This window comes from Hesperophylax consimilis, chromosome 7 (assembly GCF_061612785.1).
Source record: "Hesperophylax consimilis isolate HC1 chromosome 7, BYU_Hcon_1.0, whole genome shotgun sequence".
NCBI classification, from domain to species: domain Eukaryota; kingdom Metazoa; phylum Arthropoda; class Insecta; order Trichoptera; family Limnephilidae; genus Hesperophylax; species Hesperophylax consimilis.
The window spans coordinates 23,575,397-23,588,127 of NC_142842.1; the positions used below are offsets into that span (position 1 = coordinate 23,575,397).

The window sequence follows — 12,731 nt, forward strand, 5'->3', positions numbered from 1 at the left end:
ACTCCTTTCCTTCTCTTTTTTCTTCAAAAATTGGTTTCAGATTAGTATAGTTCTTAAATTCATCAAAAAGCTCTGCATAATCATATCCCAATGCAGCTAATTGTGTTAAAGTTGCTGTTTCTAGGTACCGGGGATTTTCTATGAGTAACAAACAATTCTTGATGAAACGCAAGTCCTGAAATCTGGTCTTAAATTCCTTAGCTAAGGCAGCTAAATAATTTTAAAATATCGTACAGTTTTCTTCAGAAACATATATTCCATCTTGTTTAGCTTTTATTACAGTTGGAAAGTTATTTAATACTTGGATCTCTATTTCTTCGTGCAAGATGTTTAATTTCTCTTCAAAAGCAAATACTTTATTCGCTGTTTTATCAGTTGTTATATCTGCTTTTACTTTACAGACTTCGGGTGTTGGGAATTCTATAAAATAGTGGAAGGTTCTTAATAGAATTGCGTTTACTTACGTTACAATAACCTGTCTGGCTAAACTTCACTGTTCGTTACCCGAGGGTAGGTAAATCTCTGAGCCTCCAGACGCTTGCAAATTCCGATAATATCTCTCGCAAGTACCTGCTATACTAGCGACATCTGGCTGGGCCCTGGAGAAAGCTTTATGTCTACCGCCATCTATTGATTAAGTACTTAAACTAATTACCATACATCACAATGCGAAATGATTTATTCGAATATATTATGACGAAATTTAGAATGCAAGATTTTTTTAAATCATGTTCCTGGTAATAAATTTATTTAGGGCTGCACATAAAAAAAGCTTGACGGGCCGCAGGTTGAGTATGGTTGGACTCTAACCCCAAATTTACAAGAATTATGATAAGAAAATACTCACTCGATATTCACTGCGTAGTTGTTTTCGCTATGTTCGCTCCAGACATCAGTTTACTGTGAAAACAAAAACAAAGCTAAGTTAATAAGCTGAAGATTTGCGAAAACATCGTTATCAAAATACAAACAATATAAACAGAGTGTAAAAAAGATTATTAGACTCAAGAGCAGACACAAGATAATTTAATATTGTTTTGGTTATTGTTGTAATTATTGTTCATCGGCATTCATTGAATTGTTCATACAGGGAGAAAAATGAGATTTATTAAAACCCTGTTAAAAAAGGGAGTTCATGCCCTTTCCGAACACATTTTTAGTACATTCACTATATATCGTCACATACGTTCATGTACCTGCGTTTGTCCTGATATTCTATAATAATAATTTAAAGAGATTCTTAATAAATTAGTAATATTTTATACCAGTAAGTTTTCTACGTGTAACCATAATATAATATTTATTATACTGATTTTCGTGAAGTTATCATTTCCACATTCGGGAGATCTATCGATCGTCGTCCCCTAAAGTAATAAGAGTGGTAGATACTTCCGGTATACTTTCTGAATCTATACGTCGCTTGAAATGGTTTTAGCCGTGTTTGGTGACCAGATCTGAATATTCAGGTAATTCCAAACCATCCCCTTACCCATCCCATTAAATTCAGCCTCACAACACACACCAGTCGGGAATGCCATAGTCCCATTGACTCCTTTAAATCTTTAAAGATGTGTATTTTTCATCGATTTATTGATTGTACAAAATACACGTTGCACGTTATCAACTGCACGTTATCAACTGCACGTTATCAACTGCACGTTATCAACTGCACGTTATCAACTGCACGTTATCAACTGCTCGTTATCAACGACACGTTTGCATTCCTACTCCAAAGATAAAGTGAACCAGTACTACGTGCCTACCTAGATAAAGATAACCCACTTGTTAAGTTGCCAGTGTTATCACATTAGGTCATATTATTTCATGGACATGTCTCGAGATGACCTCTAATGTGATAATGGATTTTTTCACAAATTGATGTCCCGAACGTTCCAGACTATTCCCGAACATTCCAGAATGTTTCGGGATGTTCTGGAAGATTGTGGAATGCTCTCGAATACTCTGTTCTGGACTGTTCTAGAAATTTTCTAGAGGGCAAAACTTCCAGCCTTCCAAATCTTCAAAAGCACCCCCTTCACATTGCAAACTTGTAAACACATTGTAAACTTACTTTTTTAATATATTTTGTTTTCCTTACCTTTGAAAAAAATATGTTAAATTTTCGTTAAAATATTGTTTTTTCGACAAATTAGAAAAACAATCATAAATTTTCCCTTCGAAAGAACACCTTAGGTGTAGCTAAATAATTAAGTAATAAAGCTTTCTTAAACGTGGCAAAACTCAGACCCTTGAAAAATTAGAAAATTTGATGTTACCTGAACATACCTTCACATTTCAAATAGAGAATTATAAAAACTTTTGGGTAGAAATATTATTATAGGTAGATACTTAATCGCTAACTGCATTATTGACACATTAGTTCCAATTTTTTAAATGACATTTAAATTAAAAACCATTCAGAATTAATTGAACCAATCACAGGCCGACAGACACAACAGTATTTTTGATTATTTGCAAGTCGTCGGGTATTGCGTTTGTTATTACCAGTTACCACTATACCATATCGTTGAGGTCGTGTCTCATTAGTCATTCATCATTTTGTCTGAAACGTATTTAAGAAATAATACTACAGAAATCTAGCAGTAGTCAGTTGACTTGAAAACGGCGAACATAATTCTGTTAGCGTCAATCCCGTGTCAACAGTCAACCGCGGTCAACGCATCGTCAGTTAATCACGGAACACCTGTCATATTATTATATTGACCGCTAACCGACCAATGTGAAAACCAGGCCTCGATTAGAACTCGGAACCGTAAGATCATTTACCGTTCTATAAAACTTTTAAAATCATAAACTCCAGTGGCGTAGCCATAACATCTCCAATTTATAAATTTGCCAACATTTTTATTTTTTATTGATACACTAAAAGTATATTGCTTTTATAAAATATTATTGAGTAATGTGAGCCTCATTGAGAGGTTACCCTTGCGGAGGCCCCGTAAATAAAATTAATTCTAATGAAATTAAGTTAAATTAGACAAATTTAAATGAAAATTAAGAAAAAATAAAATACAGTAATATAAAATATTAATACATTTATAATAGTTATAAAAACTGATCAATATGTATGTAATTATTAGTGCGGCTGTGTCACATATCAAATATCATATAGGTGTGCCATGTAGGTATTTTTTTTAATCCTATAGGATTAGTTTTTTCTAATACATCCTTATTCATGTTATGATAAAATCAATATAAATACTAAATGCTGCGTATAAACACGATAAAAACTTCCGCGAGCCGAACCACGAATTATGGACGCGAAACGCCGCTTTGTGGTTGCTTTATTCCTTTCCTATAATTTGTGGTTCGGCGCGCGTAAATTTGATCCTGTTTATATGTAGCATAAGATTTCATTCATCTAGGAAAGCTTCGTTTTCGGTTTCAATCAAAGTAATATTATATATATTTTGTTATGGTAATTTATTCACACAAAATATAAATATGATTGATAACAGATTAATAATTCATAGGTTTAATATGTGGTAACATTTCATTAATAAAATTATGTATCCATATTTGTAACATGTTTTTATTTAGGATAAGATAAGATTAGATTAGATAAGATTTAAGATAATATATGACCCCATAAAAAGAAATGTTTTTTTTTTGTATTAGGCAATTCACCCTAAATAGAGTGCTATGTGAAAAGAAATGTTTGTGTGCATTTTTTTTAACTAATTATGATGATTTTTAATATCGTTGTTTTTTAATTTTAATGCCGATAAGTTTTAACAGTTTTTTGTTTGAAGAATAATAACATAAAATTTATATAGCGCAATTTATCGACATCCCCAAGTGCGCTTAACTCGACTAGGAGTGATTTTCTCACCAACAAATTCCCCACATATCGGTTTATAAATAATAAATAACTGCTATGTTGTTAACATTTATTAAAAGTAACGAAGAAAGCGTCGCAGGCGGAATTTTGAAGTCACGAGCCCATAAAAAATTAAACATTAAAATATATCTCATAAAATAAATGTAGATTAATAGCGCAAAATATGTGTATCCCGTCACATACATACCTTAATTATTATTTTGGGTGCATTTGAATACACTGGCATTGGTATGGTCCCATTTTAGATCCGGACCATGGGCGTTTGTAAATGCCCAGTGCCAATGAGATTGGTGCGCCACTGATACAACCATAGATATTTTCTACATAAACAAACTCATCATTTTAAATGGATTTGTGTTTCGCGAATTTATCACGTAAATAGCAAAGTTGTAAAAGCACACGTCCAAAAGTAGCAGGTTTTACAGTAAAGTGAAACTAATTTATGACATTTATTATCTCGAAAACAAGATTGTAAACTATTACTACAAAAGATGTCAGAAATGACAAACTGAAGATGTTATCTAAAAAATAAGAGGCAAGTTAAGCATTTTTAATAGTCTATCCTCATGTAGGTGGTAGGTATGTTTAAGAGGAAGCTACAAGCCAAAATTGTGTTTATTCTTGGTATACCTTATATCGTGGGTAATAGGCATTAAAATCGCTTGACAAACGGAGTCTAGAAACGTTCGAGCACAAAACTGGTTTTTATTTAATTTCTAAATCATTTTATAAGAAAGCAAAAAATTTAATCAAGTGAAACTGTCACAGAAAATCTTAGCTATAATCCTGTATTTTTAAAAAGTTGTTTCCTTTACGCGTTCATACACTTCTATTGAAAAAGAAAAATTTTTAGTAGTTTACATTTATATTTTTTATTGAGTAATTTATTATTTTATTTGTATTCTACTCAAGCGAAACGATAGGAAAACCTTCAATTTATCTAAAGCATATTTTTGGTATTCATATTGTCCACCAATTATGAAGATTAATCAAAATAGTCATTTAGCATTAAGCTTCGCCTTAACAAGTATAACAAGGATGATTGTAAGTAACACGATAATAAACGCTAAAAAGTAGACAAACGAAACGCATTCCAAATTAATTCTCGTGGGAACATTTAAAGATTAATGCAGTGTTATTTCTCCACTTGCGAGCTGTTAATCTTTCTGAACAAACTATATAAGGTAGTTGAGGCTAAATATAGAAAGAATTATTGTCCATGCTTGAAAGAACACTTTGATAAATTATACGGTGTTGAAAAATTATTTTATTGTAAGATGGTGTGGGCGATAAGAAAATGGTCGCTTATACGGGTCAGAACACGTAGAGAAAAATGTTTATATTTTTGTAAATCTTAACAGTAAAGCAGAATATCCGTGTATAGTAAAAACATTCAAATGGTGAGTTTTGAAATCATGAAATTTGCAGTTTGTGAAATTTGTTCTAGGTCGACGCAACTATTCTCAGCTCGCACCGTCATATTCGCCACAAGCTACGGAAATTTGAAATATAATTTTTTTTAAAACGACTTCATATTTATTTTTAAGTAATATTATCATTAATGCATATAATTTAAGTAAAGTTAAATCAAGTAACAGAAACATTTGAAAGAATGTGTAAAATAAAAATAAATATTTATGGTTCCATGATAACTCATCAAAATGACAATTCAACACACATATAAAAAGTGCTATCAAGTTATGAAAAGTGATGAAACCAAAACTAGGTTAAATAGTTACATATGTAACCTATTATATATGAAACAAAAACTAGGTTAAATACCTAACTTTTTAACCTAGTTTTCGTTTCATCACTTTTCATAACTTTATAGCACTTTTTATAGGTGTGTTGAATTGTCATTTTGACGAGTTATCCGGTCACCAATATTCATATTCATGTTAAGCGCCCTTAAGGTAACTAAATAATTAAACGGCGCTGTAGTATTAAAATTAAAACAAACCACGATTTTATTCATCTTCTCCCTTAATAATAAACGTGTTTTAGATTTTACACAACTGATAAACAATCATTAATCCTACATTGATGGTTGTTTATCAGTTGTGTAAAATTTAAAACACGTTCATTAGTACGGCCTTGTAAATAAGTCCAAATTATTTGCAACCAAAAAAGAATTTTTGATGTATGATTAGTTTATGTGAGCTAAAATAGTGCAGGTAATATATAATAATAATTCAAAACAATTATATATATTAATAATTAAAAAACCTTATATATATTAATAATTTAAAAAAAATATATAATAATTCAAAACAATTATATATAATAATAACTTTTAGCTATTTCCTGAAGGTAATTTTGTAAAATAGACCACGTTCTGGCACCTCGATGCGGCCGTACGTGAAACTAGTGTTAATATTTTGGACAGTTATCGGAATGTGGGCACAAAAAATGAATATACCGATAGAAGAAGAGGCGGTGAATATTGATTTGCTTATTAAAATGAGACACATCGTGTGATAACTCAGAGTCAAAGCGCGGAACGGTAAAAACGGCTCCCTACCACAAAATACTAGCGAATTCACTATCATCACTTGCTTATTTAGATCACTGATCTGCACAAGATCCTTGATGAAATCATATTTTTCAAATGTATTATCTCTAAATAGTTTTAAATAAAGTATTTATCCGCGACTGTCTGTTTGTATGCTTAGTTCTTCTAAACTACACAACCAATTTGGTAGGGTTTTCACCACAGACATAGGAATTAATAGACGAGAAGATTATGGCGAGGGGTAAAATCAACTGTTAAAGAACGAAGGGGGTAAGGCTGACTGTGATTCGTCAATAAATCAATCTGACAGTAAATAGGCATCTCGCATTATAATATCACCATTTAGTTCTTAAAAGTAAAATCTGCTTTTGAATGAATAGACATTTTTACATGGGAGCGCAAATTACTCGCCACGTTATGAACTAATTTCCGAAGTCCAAATTCGGCAAAGTAAGGCAGCTTCTATTTTCAGAGTCGTAGTTAGTTTCAGAGTATTTAGTTAAGACACTTTTACAAATGTTTCATAATTTACTTACCCCAGTAAACAACGATGAGCACACTTGAGAATCGCTACATTGTGATGTGATAGTATATGTTTCTAAAACTGATCCATATAATACGGTGTGAATAAGCTTAAAATAAAGTAAAATAATGCTTATATATGGAATGTAATACGACAATTGGGTTTATTCTCTTTTTCACATCTATTTTTACAAGTTTTCATATCACAAGTCAACATTTTGCAGTGTTATTTCGTAAAATGAACCGATGATGCCTCGACCATAGTTCGCACAAGAATGATGACGTCACGTTTTCAAATTTCACTTGAGGCCATACGCGAGCACAGCCGGCTCCAATGGAACCGGTATGGGGAGTGGGGATAATACGCTTTTAATCACTTAGGGCAGGTCTACTAATATTCATATGTCTATGGTTTTCACTATAATTTAGAGAATTTCTGGAAGGTTTATGTATATAAAACATGCATATTTTATTTATAGAAAATAGAGAAAAGTCTAGCAACGCCCGGTACACGCCAGATAGTTTTAAATATTTACTGAAAAAAAGAGCGAAAATCACAACATCTCTCTTCAGAAAATTAAAACGATAACTACAGTGCAGTTAAACCTATCAATAATTCGACATACAATATTTTTGGCAAATACACACTCTTAGCTAGGTATCTACTATTATCTACGTAAGCAAATTTAGATTTTTTTACACAAATCCGAACCAGTGACTGTACAGTAAAGCTGTAAATACAATATTTTTGAAATCTATGTGAAAAAAAACTGAAATTCAATTAACATGAACAAGAATGAAAGATAGATGAATCTTCACAATCGTGCAATCGAGGAAATAAAATAATGCAGCAGTATATTATCTTTAATGCTACCAAATATTAGTGGCAGAGTTCTCGAGGTACCATAAAAAATCATTTAATTTTTTTTTTTTAAATAATAACTAATTGCCATAGAAAATTAATCAAAATTGCGCCTTTAAGGCGATGCACTACGTAATGCAAAATCATGTGTTTTTGGTTTGAAAATTTGGTCGCCTTGAAATATTACAGATGCTTTAATTAAATACTGCGAGTAGAATACATCTTGGCCTTTGAAATAATCGAGTATTTTTTTAGATAAGTCTTTTTATAAGCCCAGAAAAAAATAATGTATAAGGCCTATGAAAACTACTTTAAAGTTCAAAATCTCCTACTTACGAACCCATTTTCGGTTATGATTTTATTGTATAATGTGGCAAATTTAGTTATTTATAAAATGATCGTAAAAAATATTAAATATTTATTCCTGAACATCCACAAAATAAAATAAAAGGCACTTTTTGGCCATGTTTTTTTCTTGCATAAATCAAAACAGGCGGATGGTGTTAAGCGGGAATTTAAACCTTATCGCCATCTACGTAAGGGCTGTTATTGATAGCGGCTCGATTTAAAATATTACACGATGTAGTGCATCGCCTTAAAACCCATTTCATTTCGATAAAAAAAAAAAAAAAAAAAATTGTGTACATGAAATCGACGAATGAAACACATTCCCAATAAGCCATTCTTTCGTCTTTCGTAGTAGAAAAAAGATCTGTTATTTTTCCCGTTCCGAATCAATAATAATTACAATAATAATGCATCATATCAATACGTACACATATTGCCAGAAACCAGGCCAAATCGATGAACTCTTAACACGAATATTCAATGAACTTTGCAGTGAATCTACAGAAAAGTTATGCTTATTTTCGAGTTTAACACAAAATTTAATAAACCCGAGGCATAGAATCAGGGGAATCACATAAAAATCCAAATAGGAAATATTAATTATGGATTGGTATAGGATATTCTATGCTCGAGTTTGACAAAAAAAATATTTTTGTGAGATAATTATCATTCATTTATTTTTAAGGGTTTGCCAGAAATTGCATATTTCTGAGATTTAAACCGAATCAAAATGAGGTCAAAGAGTAGTAAATGGGACAATTTGTCTATCAAGCTTTGATTCAAGCTAGATTTATAAATACAGGTAATTAAGATAATTGGACAAACAGGGAAATTTGTGTAGATTGTGGATTTAGTTCTAAACTGAATTATATGGTGTGAGAAAAATAGAAAAACGCCAAATACTTAAATTGGAAACAAAGTATTGAGAGCAGCATTTTGGTATGAAACACATTTTTTTACTTGGCAAATTTAAGAACAAAACGGTTATATGGCAGTGTTGTCCGCTATAATTGAACGCCTTGCTTGTTCGTACTAAAAACATAAGAAGATATTGTGTTCAGCTGACACAGGGTACCAATTAAAAAGCTAAAAGTACATACTGTAATGTATTGACAATAATGGTTTTCTTTTAATGTACCATATACACACAAACCTATATAATATGTTATTGTTTATATTTCGTTCAACGTTAGTGCATTTACAAATACTCCACGTGACGAATTGAACGGTTAGAGTAAAGCAGTTTATTTTAAATTATTATTATTTAACAATTTGACCAACTTTACTACCCCGCTTTACCAGAGACTGGGAATGAAACAAACAATATTGTTCCCGTCTTATTTTTGATAGTTTAATGGCTAATTTCGAAGCTCCAAAAGATAAGGCAAAAACAATAGAAGCTGAAAAGAGTTGTGACCTAGAAAATCCCGAAAGAAATTTTATTAGGCCAGAATTCGGGAGTTTTGCCAGTTTTATAATTAAGATAAGAAAAACGACACGGCAACGTCAATACCGAATTAATGCTAAAGGGATCCTTTACATTCTTAAATCCGTGTTTTACATTAACCGTCTTGATGATTTTGATCGGTAATGGTACGATTAAATGCGTCACAAATGGATTCTTGCGAAATCAAAGTGTTACCAATATTACAGTGTTCAATTACGAGTACAATGTCGATTTTTTCTCGGTTAAGTCGGAGTTTATTGAATTTGAAATAAGAAAAAAATATGACTGCAAATTAGTTTGATGTTGAGTCTTAAATAAGAAAAAAAAGTGGAAGATATTATAAGTATCGCTCTGGTGAACGATTCACAGAAACTACCATTAAGAAATGAAAATATGTTTCAAATATGTACATAGTTTCAGCTCATGTTTTTATGGAGTTGGCGTGAACACGTTTCAAGAAGAGTTAGCTCTCAAAACTGATGAAAACTCATATTGATTCCACTTGTTTACAATCCAAAAGATATATAGGAAATTAGGCTGGCTATAAGGCCCTACACACCTCTCTGCAATCGGAGGCAATATCGGGGCAGTGGTGGGGAGCACGCGAACCTAGATCGCTTGCTTGATCACCGCGTGAGACAAATCATAGACAAATCGGCCCTAACTCAGAAATCGGGACGGGCGACCCCACGACTTCAGTTATAATGTAATAAAGCGATTCATCAACCAGTTCTTCGTTTTCCTTTTTTACACAATTGCATGCAAGAAAACGTCAGAGCCCTTCCTATTTTTCTGATGTTTGGAAAGTGTTAGCGCCATCTTGAGCGACGAGCGCTTTGCTGCACGATCAGTTTCACACTACGGCAGGGGTGGGTGTGTAGAGAAGACGCCAATTTTACCCTGCACGACCACTCTCCCTAAATCGTCTCCGATTTCATGGAGGTGTGTAAGGCCTTTTGACTTATATGTAACCATTTTTTGACTTCATAAATCCAGATTGATCTTAAATAAATTGTATAATTTTCTCAAACGTTCAGAAGTCAAGCTGATAAAATTAAATAAACGAAACCATTAAAAATATTTAAGAAAAATGATTCACTTTTACAGAGCAGATAATGTGGAAAAGACGTTAAAATTATTGTTTTAAATTATTTTCAATGGGAGATCTTGACACCCAATGGAAAAGAGGTTACTTTCCTTGCATTTAAACAAAAATAACGAAGTCAAGTACAAATAAAGTACCTACTTATATTATAATCTATGAGGTTATGAAATGAATTAAATTAGAAAACGAAATAGGCCCTTGAGAAGTTCGGACGCGGTTTCCAGCACATAAAACCTTGATGATAGGTTATGCAATAATTGTGAAACGTACTCTGAATAGGAGAAATAAAGAGAACAAGACATAGACACTTTGTTTCCCCACCTTCCTCTTCCCATCTCCTTCCGCCGCACTCACCTTCATACCCCATACCCCAATTTACAACATACCCCAATTGGTGATGCCATAGTCTCACTGGCTCCACACGGTTGGGAAATGTTGGGACTAATGTGAGGTATTCAAATAAAAAATAAGAAGGTACATATACGTAATTCTGAAATATCTGACAGTAGTACAGTATTTTGCACGTTAACAGCATTTTGTCGGCAGAAAGAAAAAAATATATTTTTGATTTTTTATTTTTATATTTTGTACCTACAATATGTCAAATTCAACAATATTTTTTTTATATATGTGTTTTAGACAGTCATTTCCTGCACTATTTATGAGTATAATTTCTTAGTTATATATGTATGTAAAAGCCTTAATAGGCGTAAATAAATAAGTAATTCAAGTATTATTGCTACATAGTTTAAATACTGGAACTCTATTGAAATAATCTATGGAATCAAACATCTATAGACATTTTGAAATGACCTAGAATGTTCAAAGAATTCAACAATATAAAATCGTAGATATTTATCATTTATTCAAGTTTCGAAAGAAGTTATACTACTATAAACATTCCTTTGAAACATAGACAAGACTGACAAGGTAGACATTCCCCAACGGATCGAATTCAATGGAACTAAACCGGGGCTATTTGTACAATTTGTGGAGCTGTTAAAATAACAAGTGAGTTAGTACCTACTTTCAACTAGACTGAAACTTTCCCATCAACGTTTTGGTTGGGAACCTAAAGCAAACAATCATAAATGGGTAAAACACACTGTTCTCTGCGTGTTAAGATCGTGTTAAAATATTACCTATTTCGTTATAGGTGTTGTTAGCTTTTCACTTGTAATGTTCGGTTTGTGAGTTAATATGGACCAACTGAAAATAAACAAATAGTTTTAAGGCGATGCACTACGTCGTGTAATATTTTAAATTTAGCCGCTATCAATAACAACCCTTACGTAGATGGCGATAAGGTTTAAATTCCCGCTTAACACCATCCGCCTGTTTTGATTTATGCAAGAAAAAAACATGGTAAAAAAGTGCATTTTATTTTATTTTGTGGATGTTCAGGCATAAATATTCAATTTTTTTTCGATCATTTTATAAATAACTTAAAGCAGTTTTCATAGGCCTTTAGATTTTTTTTTCTGGGCTTATAAAAAGACTTATCTAAAAAATACTCGATTATTTCAAAAGCCAGGATGTATTCTACTCGCAGTATTTAATTAAAGCATCTGAAACATTTCTAGGCGACCAAATTTTCAAACCAAAAACACATGATTTTAAATTACTACGTAGTGCATCGCCTTAATGGCAAGGTAGTGTTTATATTATTTTAAATATAAATAACTTCCACCCGTGGGTGTCGGTCTGAAAAAATGGTATTATAGATACGGAATTAATTAAAAGGTGAGCCTAGAGGAAACACCCCTTATTAGAGTCTTTTGTCGCTTTAAGGGAGAGAACAGAAAAACAAAACAAATAAAAGAAAAAAACAAATTACAGAATAATTTAAGTGGACGAATGAATCAGAATAGAAATCTAATACGCTTATTTTATTTTTCTAGTACTTTCTCCTCTCGATCACAAACTAAAACAGAAAACAAATATGATAAAGCAGACAGCGCAATGAAACGTGTAACCAAATCAACAAACGCATTAGTTTCTTGAGCGTGTTTGACGTTCAAAAATATATACATTATAGTAAATAGAAGAAAGATGTCAAGTACCAAATAAATA

General features: G+C 32.0%; 1 protein-coding gene across 1 annotated transcript in view; it reads right to left on the reverse strand.

The window, feature by feature from the left end:
- Positions 1-12,731, reverse strand: part of Arl4 (ADP ribosylation factor-like 4) — a 168,985-nt gene that overhangs the window by 117,867 nt on the left and 38,387 nt on the right. Inside the window, exon 2 of the mRNA XM_089633844.1 lies at positions 848-900. The gene's annotated coding sequence lies outside the window, so the exon portion shown is untranslated. The remainder of the gene's footprint in view (positions 1-847; positions 901-12,731) is intronic.